Genomic DNA, 12,181 nt, shown 5'->3' with positions numbered 1-12,181 from the left:
GCCAAACTTAATAGTTTTCTGCCTATTCTCCCTATTCTTGATACATACAGCTGCTGCTTTCTCTGGTTGTGCTGCTTTAGAACTTGCCTGTTTTGCCATTTTTCCGATGTCTGCGCATTCTGGTGCAGTGCTGAGCTAGAAAATGTCTCATTGCCGTGGCAGTGTCTCCGGTTCTCTGAGGGGGCACGGGAAGCCCTTGTCTGGCCTTTGTACAGCAGCTTCCCCACCTCCCTGGAAGCAGAGCGTCCATGGTGTCAGACAACATTCAGAACATGGTCCAAATTCAATGTAAGTTGGCATATTTTTGCTTTGGCATGTGGTTTGTCCAAACAGAAGTGCCCACACACATCTTTCACCCAGCGATCTGGGAAATTCAGCAGTGGCATAACAGTCTGGGATGTTGGTGGCCTTCACTGGACCATCCTGCTCTTATTTTTAGCCTTGGTGAATAGAAGACTACATTGCCACTGTCTTTGGTTCACCTCCAAGAGTGAAGAGAAATTACAAACTCCCTGAAATGGCTAAATTTAGAAGGAGGGAAAATTCTGTCTGGACAATTTCTTATTCTAACAAAAAGAACAATGACAATGAATTTGTTGGTGTTCAGAATCAACCAGTAATTACAACCATAGCAATTAACCTATATTATCACATTACTAGAGGGCTGGTGCACGAATTCGTGCACTGGTGGGGTCCCTCAGCCTGGCCTGCGGATTGGGCCAAAACCAGCTCTCCGACATCCCCTGAGGGGTCCTGGATTGCAAAAGAGCTCAGGGACCCCTACTGGTGCACAATCGGGGCCGGGGAGGGACAAAGGAGGTTGGCCAGCTGAGGAGGGACTGCGGGAGGGCTCCAGGGTATATCCGGCCCATCTTGCTCAGTCCTGATGGGCCAGACCCCAGCAGCAAGCTAACCTACTGGTTGGAGCGTCTGCCCCCTGGTGGTCAGTGTGCATCATAGTGACTGGTCGAACAGTCAAATGAACGGTCGGACACTTAGCATATTAGGCTTTTATATATACAGTAGGTCCTCGGGTTACATCGGAGATCTGTTCCTATGGCACGATGTAATGTGATTTTCGCCGTAAGTCGGAACCCACCTACATAAGCACCTATGTCACTCACATGGAGCACGTACACAGCAGCAATGAAGTGAAACAGTAAAAAAAATTTAAAAGAAAGATAACAATTTCTGACCTTGTGGTAAATAACATAAAGCACATATGTACATACATTGAAATGACAGAACTTTTTTTTTTTATAAATAAACGGGAGATCGCGACATAACCACGAAATGCCATACATCAAGTCCAACGTAACCCAAGGACTGTCTATGACGACCAGACACTTAGCATACTAGGCTTTTATTATATAGGATTACTATTGTGTTTATTTCCTATAATTTTGTTGACACCAGTTATAATGGTCACTTTAATATTATGAATAATTTTGAATGGAGATAGCTTAAAACCAAATTAAGTATAGTTCAATCTAACTAATACAACTATTTTTAGTTCAGCAACTGATCTGAAATTTTAATATACATCATCCATCCAGCAAGATGTCTTTTATTCATTTTTCTTCACATAATGAGGTTTTATTGCTAAACATTTTTCTTCACATAATGAGGTTTTATTGCTAAACATTGCCCGGCTCAGCCGGATTAATCATGAAAATGACTTTCCACATTGAACCCTTAATATTACAATGTGCATGAACAATCTGGCAACATTAAATACTTTGTGAGCATCTGAAAAGGTCCAGGCAGTGTGTGGGGCTTCTGAAAGGCTCCTCCTCTTAATACTAAAAGGTAGGTATGTACTTCTATTATCTGTGCTCCATAGATGAGAACCCTCAGTTCAGATTCAGTAACTTGCCCAGGTCACACAGCCAGTAAGTGGCAGAGCTGGGATTTGATCCGCAGCAACTTGTCTCTGAGAGCTGTCTTTTTTTTTCATTTAGAGGCTTAAAATACAGTTAGGAATCTGAGATACACACATGTGATAAATTTAGTCTTTCTAAATAAGTCTAAAAGGGTGTGGGCAATGCAATGGGAGTTAAGCAAAGTAAAGGGAGTGTGGTGCAGATGTTTGTATTTCTGATTCTACATGGAAGCTGGCACTCCTGTGGAAGGCTTGTCTCCATGCCCCAAGGCATTCACCTGGGCCCCTGCTGCCCACCTGGGGAACAGCAATTAAGAAGCTGCATTGTTTCACAAGTGCACCAGTCACCAAGTGCTGACACACTGTGTTTGGACAAAGGATTATGTTTAAATGAAAAGAGAGGTCAGCCAGAAGCCTGGAAAATGAGGAGTTAGAATTAAATGTCAACAGTGTTTGGAGGAAGATGCTAAAGCTGGTGGACTCCAATCTTTTGGTCACTTGACTTTGAGGTTATGTTTTGTTCTGTCCTGAGCCAGGAATATTTTAGCCAGCCTTTGGGGAATAACCATGGGGGTCTTCTCCATCACTCAATATGTGCTTGGTGAGTCTGCACAGGCCTGGACATAATGGATTAAAGTGCGCAGCAATGTGGTGTATCAGAAAGGCTGTTTGAGTTGTGTTCATCCTTGCTTTGCCACTTAGCAGCTGTCTTGAAATTATCCCTCCTTGGATTTTCAACCCTCTTGTGTAATTTAAGGGGGTTGGATTATTTGAGTTCTAAATTGCCACACCAGGGCAAGGCAGGTGTGGGGTACAGAGAATAGTGGGGTTAAGGTGAATGCCCTAATCTGAAAGCATTCAAAAATTTAAAAACACTGCTGGCCAAGAAAATTGTCTGCAGTTCTGATTTTGTTCAAGGGCCACCACTTTGTGTTCTCTGGGGTGGTATTTAATGTTTCATAATTATATGAAACTACAGGCCCGGTGTATGAAAATTCGTGCACTTGTGGGGTTGGGGGAGGTCCCTCAGCCTGGCCTGTGCTCTCTTGCAGTCCTGGAGCCCTCAGAGGATGTCTACCTGCCAGCTTAGACCCGATCCCCAGGGGACATCCCTCTGGCAGCTCGGGAGCCCTTGGAGGATGTCCGATTAACAGCTTAGGCCCGCTCAGCCTAAGCCACAGTTGGACATCCTTAGCGCTGCCGGAGAGGCGGAAGAGGCTCCTGCCATCGCCACTGCACTCGCAGCCATCAGCCCGGCTTGTGGCTGAGCGGAGCTCCCCCTGTGGGAGCACACTGACCACCTCCTGTGTTGAGTGTCTGCTTCCTGGTGGAGCGACCGGTCGTTCCGCCATTAGGGTCAATTTGTATATTACCCTTTTATTATATAGGACTAGAGGCCTGGTGCATGAAATTTGTGCATGGGGGGGGGGTCCCTCAACCCAACCTACACCCTCTCACATTCCAGAACCCCTCGGGTAGGGTTCCTAGGCCTGGCTGGCGATTAGGGCCTATATCAGGGCTTTCCTTCCCCTGGCTGATGGCAACTGGCCCTGCCCCAGCCACTGCCACTGCTTGCCATCTGTGCAGCACTGTCCCCCCCCGCACCCCGCCACCGGTCGCCTCCCTCTGTGGGCAACAGGTGTGGGGTGTGATCTCTTGGCTGGCCTGGGTCTCCCTCTGCAGGGAAATCGTTGGCCAGCCCCGCACACCCACCACAGTGGCTGGTGGCCTAGGCCTCCCTCTGTAAGGCGATCAATTGGATCAATCGCGGGGCCCCCAGATGGATCACCCCGTAGAGGGAGGCCCCGCCCACCCGCCACAGCACCACCAGCCAGGTGGCTTGGGCCTCCCTCTGTGGCCTGGGCCGGGTGACCTGGGCCTTTCCCCCTCTTTGGGGCGATTGATTGCGGAGCCCCCGCATCGATCACCCCGCGGAGGATGGCCTGGGCCTCCCTCTACAGGGCGATGGCGGGGCCCCCGACCAATCGCATCGCACCCACCTTGGCTGGCCTGGTGCCAGTGCGTGTCATAAAGTGGTCGTCTGGACAGTCGTTCGGTCGATTTGCATATTATGCTTTCATTATTATAGATGATTTTTCCATATATGCTAAAAAAGAGCTCAAGCCTTCATTGCAATTATTCTATGCCAGCATTGGAGTGCCCTCATCCCTCCCTTTTTTAGTGCCATGTTAATAATCTAACTCCCAATGCTCTAATCAGCAACAGAACACTTTGCTGCTTTATTTTTTTTTATTAACTGTGGTCCAAGTACGTTGAGGCCTTGGAAGTATTCACTGATAATACTTTTCCCTGAAACCCTTTTGGTGGCCCCTTCACTAGACTCAGACATGGGAGAAAAAAAGACCCAATGAGTTCCAAGCCGACAGAATGGAGGAGGATCTCTGAGGTGGGCAAGGCAAGCTGGTTAGATCAGAGCAACACTTTCAAGCCTCAGCTCCATGAACTTAAGTCTAGGTTTGGGGTGAGTCCATCATAGGGATGAGGAGATAGTGAGGCTCTATCCTTCAGGATTGGATATGACATAAGTAACCTTCAAGACTGAAAACTAGTAACTTGAAACAAATCTAGGCAGCAACCAGTTGGAGGACAGGAATCCTGGGAGGATGGATACCAGTCACAAATGGAACACGTGGGCGTGCTGTGTTTGTGTTAGGAGGAATTTGGGGTTGAGTTATTAAAAGCTACAAAGAAACAGCAATTGGGGAAAAAGGGGGAGTGGGTGGGATTATTAACTCCTGGAATATCAAGATGTTATTTTTAAAAGTAAATATCATGATAGTAAACTGTGAATTTACTCATTTAGTTATAATAATTTAAACACCAACAGTGATTTAAGAAAAATAGTTAACAACTATGCATATTGGGATGGGGAAGGGTGTAAGAATAAATCTGCCACTCTGTGTAAGATAATGTCTAAAATTAGAAGTTATGAAATAACAGTATACGCATGTAATTTTAAAGTGGGAATAAATGCTAGAGTATTCTCAGCCGAAAGTGGCTGCCACTGGGGCAGCGTGAAAAGGAGCTGCTGTTTTTCATTGTAAATCTCACGTTGCTACCATTAGATTTTCAAAAAATTATGTTTACTACTTTGATAAAAGTCAATTTTAAATTGAAAATTAAAGAAAACGGTCTAAAAGTATATATAAATGGTGATCTTTGCATGTTAGCATGTTTGCATTACTGCATAACATGTCCTTTTCTTGGAGACCATCTAAATTGATAGAGAAAAATCTAAACTAAATCAAGGAGTATTTAATATCACAAAATATCTTCAAGCACCCTTAAAATTGTGATTAAAAGTAATTTACTTCCCTGGCAAGTTTGGAGGAAGGTGCAAGGATGCAATTTCCTACCTTTAAGAAAACATGAAGGTTGTACACATTGCTTCCACTTGCATCTTGGCCAGAGTTGAGTTACGTATCCACACTGAGAGAGCCTGGGAAATAAAGTCCTTTAGCCATCCTCTCTACCCCGTAGGGGCAGTTGACCAAAGCTCATTTTGGGAATGGTAAGGGATTTTTAAAAAATATATATTTTTATTGATTTCAGAGAGGAAAGGAGAGGGAGAGGAAAATAGAAACATCAATGATAGAGGATCATTGATTGGCTGCCTCTTGCACATGCCACACTGGAGATCGGGCACATGCCCTGACCGGGAATCAAACCATGACCTGGTTCGTAGGATGATGCTGGACAATGGCAAGGGATTTTTAATTTGGTGCTTGTAAATGCTTTGGATGATGATGTTTCCTCTTCTAACCATCGTCTTTGCAGCCCCACCTGGTATATTTCCCCTCAAGGCATCATCTGGCTTCTGTTCTTCTCTTTTCCTCATAATTAACTTCTTCGGACTTGACTCCACTCTGTGATCACTGTTTCTATGGAATCCAACTAATCTAAAAACTCAGGACCTTGTCTGTCTCGCACACAGTTCTGAGCACAGCAGACATGAAGTCCCTTCTCAGGAAACACTTGTGCACAGTGCTATTCCCGTGGACCTGGATTATTGACACTGAGCAGGGACTCTGATACCCCCCAACATACATAAGTTTCCCTCTGTCAGAGGGGAGGGGTGTTGGGGGCTGTGTGAGAAGGGAAGGGATTAAGAAAACAACTCAGACACAGACAACAGTATGGTAATTATCAGAAGGAAAGGGGGTGGGGGAAGTGGAGGAGAGTACAGGGGGAATAAAGGGTGATGGAAGGACAATTGACTTTGGATGGTGAACACACTACAATATACAGATGATGGATTGTAGAACTGTACACCTGAAACCTATATAATTAACTAATGTCGCCCCAATAAATTCAATTTAAAAATTGGTAATACATTTTTATGTATTCGGAAATTATTTCTCCCCTCCTCTTGGGATTGATTAACTTAGCTGGAAATAAGGAACCTGATCTGATTTTTTTTTTATCTACGTGGTAATTACTGAGCTTCACCTTGTTTGTAGACTTTCAGAAGGACCATTATACTTATTAAGATGATCCCCTTCTCTCATCCATCCTCCCACCAGGTTTTCCCTTGGCCTGAGAACTGACAGGCTAGAAAATAAAGGAACTAGAAGAAAGAGCAGTTTCTTTTTTCTAGAAATTGTGCCATAGTTCTAAAGGGCAGCGCTGTAAATACTGTAGTCCCTTTGGGGAAGAAATTGTGTTTCAAGGACACCTCGCTGCAGAGCAAACTCTGGGGGAAGAATGGCAAGTTCAGGACTTACATGTCATTGGCCAAATTCCTCCCTTCCCAGAATCCTGCCGACAATCTCAGGGTTACCTCACAGGGTTTTTTGAGGCCATTTCTGCTTTCTTCTGACTTCTCAGTAGATATTTGTGGCTCTCTTAATGACATTATCTCTCAGACTGCTTGGAATCAATCCATGTCTGTCTCTTGATTCCTCCTTATCTGAGACAGACTCCTGTTTGTCCTCAACTGGTCTTAAGAGTTTCAAAGGCAGCCCTTCCTCCGTGTGTCTCGGGAGTTAGTGAGCAATTCCATCTACATGGCTAGGGACACTTGGTGAGCTGGTGGAGGCATCACAGTGTCAGAGCTAGTCCCATGGTGACTCCTGCTCAGATTCTATGGTCACCAGAGGTCCCAGGTGGCAGCTCAAAAGAGGGCACCATCCCCTGGGAGCCCTGCTGACTCAGCCTCTTCTGGCTTTAAGACATCCTAGCAGCCCTACAGTTGTGTTAGGAATGGCCCAACTTCCTTGGCTTGAAGCGGAGTTGCTTTCATTCCACATGTAGATTTTACCCTCTCAGGTTCCTTTTCTGGGGCTTCCATCCTGGCCCCATAGTCTTCCCAGGCAGCCTAAGGACCAAATTTCTGAAACACCCTGACCACTTTGAATGGTCTGATGTCAGTTCTTTCTCATTTACAAGCAATGAAGCCCAGGCCCAGCGACTTCCTGATCTTCACTTTGCTTGGCCTCCTGTCATGGCCTCAGTCCTTCCCTGCATGCCTTTGGCCAGGCCCCCCCCCCCCACCCCCACTTTCATTACTTTAGCGCCAGTTCCAGCATTGGCTGGGGCTCAAGCCCAAGAGGGCTTCGTTTCTTGTAACTATGACAGTCCTTGGATGATCAGAGCTGGGAGGGTCTTCAGACAACACTGTCAAATTCAAATATTTGACCAGATATGAGGAAACCAAGGTCACACAGGTGGTCTGAGGTGGAATTGCCAAGAATGAAGATGGGAAGCACCTGTGTGCCACATCCCTCTGTGTCGGGGGAGGCTGTACTGGATGACCTCCACTAAGCTGTCCCCAAATTCTAATCCGTGTTGACAGTGAGGTGGTAGCTGATATTTTGTCTGTTCACCATCCCCTCCCAACATTTCCTGGTGAAGCCCCTCTATGCAGATCTGAAGGGGCTGCCAGTCACTGGGCCTGTTGTCCTAGCCACAGAGATGGGTCAGTGAACCAAGCTGTGCCACCAGGTTATAGTCTCTCCTTCCTCCAAGATTGTGAAATTGGGATGTTGCTTGCCTGGAGCTGTCTGTGGGCATGCCTCTCACCTCCCTTCCCCTTCCCCCACCCCACCCAGCCATCCCAGGGAGCCCATCAGCAGTGGGGAACAAGCTGAGTGGGCCCACAGAGGGGAGAGCTATCAGGGGTGGGTGGGGGAAAGGTGCAAAAGTGAGCTGGCCACAGTAATTGGAGTCCTTGGGGTTTCTGAGTCATTAAGCCAACCAATTCCCTTTTGTTGCTTGTGAACAAAGGGTCCCTGGATGACTCATGTACTAAGTGAGCCAGAATGAAAAGCCATGACCACCAACTCCTAATGGGCCTCAAAAGAGGTTCTGAGACCCATGCTTCTGCAAATTACTCAGATTCCAGATGCACCACGTACATCCACTGATGTGAGTGGTTTTGCAGTATCGTGCAAACCGTAAATATGGCATCACATACATGCATTTGATCAAGTGGGGTCATGTCGGTAACATGTGACTGGACTTCTAGATTGTTACTTTTAAGAGAAAAATAACCATTTCTACACTGTTCTCTCTGTACAGCATCCAGCATGTGGCCACATGGGACACTCAAGTAGAATGAAATACAGTCATGCACGGTCTCTGCTGTGCTCTGGACCTCAGGCACCTACCTTCATTTTCCACATCTGTAAAGTGAGGATAGTAACAAATCTATTTAATTTACTTGTCTATTTGCTAATTATTTTGCTTTCAGGTGAGAGAAAGCCAACCCTTATTAACTTACACAAAACTGTCTGGGGTAGGCGCTGCTGATCTCAGGCAGTGGCAGCATGGCCTTGCCTTCCCTCTCTCCTCCTGGCCTCTGTGAGTGTCTGCCTTGTCCTTGGGTTCCTTTATGTGAGGGGGGTCATGGCCACCAACAGACAGCAACAGGGTCAAATCCCTCCAACTCTCCGTCCAGAGGGAAGAGGGCCTCTGTCTTCAGGGTCCACGTTTAAAGTCCCAGGAAGGATTCCAATCACCTTGAAAGGGCAGCCCTGCCAGAACCATGCCAAACAGGGGTGGAGAGGTCCCCCAGGGGAGATGGGGAGAACCGTGATCCAAAGAAGTGAAGAAGGGGTGCTGGACTGAGGAAAACAGCACATTGCCACACGTTTCCTTTTTTATATGCATATATTTTTTATTGATTTCAGAGAAGGGAGAGGGAGAGAGAGATAGAAACATCAATGATGAGAATCACTGATCAGCTGCCTTCTGCATGCCCCACACTTGGGATCCATCCTACAACCTGGGCATGTGCCCTGACTGGGAATTGAACCGTGACCTCTTGGTTCATAGATCAACACTCAACCACTGAGCCACGCCAGCTGAGCTCCACACACTTCTTTCTAGGAGACTTGAGAGGTTAGAACAGATGCTGCGTGGGAGAAGCTGAGTAGTGTCTGGTTCCTAGCAAGTGTCAGCTGCTGTATCATGGTGGTGGTGGTGGTGGTGGTGGTGGTGATGGGGGACGGGGAGGAGGAAGAGGCAAAGTAAAAGGAACAGGAGCAGGGATGTGGTATATCTGCCCCTTGCATGAGGGCAGCCAGCTAGTGGCTAAGTGGCTACACTCCAGCCTTCCCTCCACTATATGCCCTGCCCAGGCTTTGTGTGCTCAGAGGGCACCTGGTTCTGACTCCCACAGAGGCCTGTATGAGCCAGCAATGGCCGCCCTGAGGAATAAGAGTATCTCTTTGTGCTGAACTCACAAAAGCCAGCACTGAGAAAATGACTCGAGTCATGTAAAGGCTGAACTGGAGCATGAGTGTGTAGTGAAACGAGAAAGCATTTTGGGAAATCATTCTAGGAGCCAGAATTATTGAGCCTGGGGTGTTAGTGAAGGGCGTGGGCCTTAGCTTGGGGACCCAGGGAGACCCAGGACCCAGGGAAACTACTGCGTGTGGACAGCAAAGGGGAAGGGAACAAGAACCAAGGAGCAACCTGGTTTGTGCCATTACTTCTGCACATAACCTCATTTAATCCCCACACAAACCTGTAATCTATTCAGACACAGAAATGGAGGCTCAGAAAAGGGAGGTCGCTTGCTCGGGGTCACTGAGCTACTGAGTGATAGAGGGCCTGGCTTCCCACCACGCCTTGTGCCTCCTGTGCTCCCAGAGAGCAAGCTGACGTGGTAAGGTGGGCAATTTCCCCACTTACCTGCGGATTAGACTCAGAGAGCGGAAGGGTCTGCCTGAACACACGAACACATGGCTGGTAAGTGGCAGAACGGTGTCTTCTGTCTCTAAATCCACAAACAAGCAACTCCACCAGCAGCATCTGCGGCATTTTCTCGGCAGCGTCCTGCAGGAATCTTGCAGTCAGATCCCTCCTGCAGGGGTGACTAGTGGCCTGCAGAGATGATGCAGTGTTCCATTCATCATGTTGGCAGGTACTTGCTTCTCTGTGGCAACAACATTTCTCTTTCATCTGCTGAGAAATGCAACTCCATGCTGTTTATGAGGCACTTTTCATAGGGAGATATTTTCCCCCTAAATCTTACTGGGGTTGACAAGTGTGAGCAGGACTCAGGTGGTGGGGAGAGGTCTTTAAGGGGCTGCTGACGCTGCAAAACTCTCCCTTTACTGACTCACCTGCACCCTGTTGTGTGGGGAATCTCTGGCCTGAGGCAGCTGTCTTTAATGTATCCATCATCTCCTCATTTAGCTCATTTTGTTGGCTTCGAAATCCCTCATGGACGGTCCAATTAAAATCTTGGAAGGAATCTGGGCTCTGAACACAGTCCTCAGTGGAGCAACTAATTGCTGAACACAGTGAAATAAAAGGGGAGACAAAGCCATGGCCCAGGTTAGGATAATTAGAATCGGAGGCTTCATCCTTGTGTAAAACGGGGGTAAATGTCTTGTGGTCTCCATTGGAGAAGGAGAAATGTTTTATCAAATAAAATGTAATCCTGGTAATTTTCTTCTATTGGAGTTTGAAGAGAGGCCTGGGAGTGCTTAATCTCCCAACACTTTCTCTGTGCCTCCTTTATGATACTTTTCACTTTCTGCCAAGTTATTTATATCCTGGTCCTAACATTTAATTTTTCCTTCTAAGATTGTATGTTTCTATGATATACGTCTCTGGACAACTTGCAGAAGCTTTTGCATGGAAGGTGCTCAATGAATGATGTAATATAAATGCAGGGATGGATGGATGGATGGATGGATGGATGGATGGATGGTTGGATAGATGGATGGTTGCATAGATGGATGGTTGGGTGGGTGGATGGATGGCTCCTGATAGTAATATTGGCACAGGAAAAGTAGAACTTGTGCATTGATAAGGGGAGGGAAGAAGGGGAATTGATATTCATTCAAATGCCTGTGCCGGACACTGTGTCTGGCATTTTATAACCATCGTCTCAGTTAATTCTCACACTGATGGAATAAGGTAGGTCCATTTTTCCCATTTCAAGATGTTGAAACTGATGCTCAGAGAGCTTAAGAAATTTGCTTAATGGGACCCTCATCTAGGTCAGTCTGAATAGAAAAACCCACCATTCCGGCTCAGATATGATGGAGGGTCTGCAGTAGGGGCTGAGGGAAGAGCCGGCCTCCCCAAGATCTGGTCACTCAGGTGTCAGCCTCAGAAGCCTGTTCCCCTCCTTGGTGTGAGAGGAATCTGAGGACAAGTATGGCCACATTCTCAACAGACCTGTCCCAGAATGCTGTGTGCTGGGACAGGTGGAGCCCAGGCCAGGGCTGGCTGGCCCTGCCTGTCTTGGGCCTTCTCCCCTTCCATGCCCCTCAGCCCTGCCCTCCCCACAGACAGCAGACTCCACCCTTCCACATGCTTATTCCAGAGTGTAAAAGCTGAGGGCAGGCCACAGAGGAGGAGGGAGAGGAGGCCTCACTGCGGGACCTGGGGCTGCCCAGGAGCACTGTTTGCCAGGCCTGACTTCAAGCTGATGTCACTGAGACAGGGCCGGGAGCCAACGGGCAGAGGGTGTGGGAGCCCGGACTGTGTCCTTGGTGTGACTGCCCAGTGTGACTGTGGTCTGCCCTGCCAGAGCCTTCTGGTTCCAAAGTCTCTCCCCATCCTGGCTGTGAGCCTGTCCCTCACAGAATCCTGTCTAGGCCATGGTGGGCTGATGCTCCATCAGCGGGCCCAGCGCTGGTGGAACAAGCTGCCATGACTGCTCTGTTCCCTTTGAGGCTGGGCCTGTGAGCCTTTGACTAACCACAAAGCTGTTTACCTTTGTGCCCACCCCACCGCTCCCCACTAGCCCCCTTTCCCGTCCTCTTGAGGTACCAGCTAGGCCTACTATTTCTGCCTGCAGCTTTGTCATAAACAGCC

Source organism: Plecotus auritus (assembly GCF_963455305.1).
Source record: "Plecotus auritus genome assembly, chromosome: 8".
In the NCBI taxonomy this organism is placed as follows: domain Eukaryota; kingdom Metazoa; phylum Chordata; class Mammalia; order Chiroptera; family Vespertilionidae; genus Plecotus; species Plecotus auritus.
The sequence above is the reverse complement of the archived record's forward strand: the minus strand, read 5'-3'. Positions refer to the sequence as shown.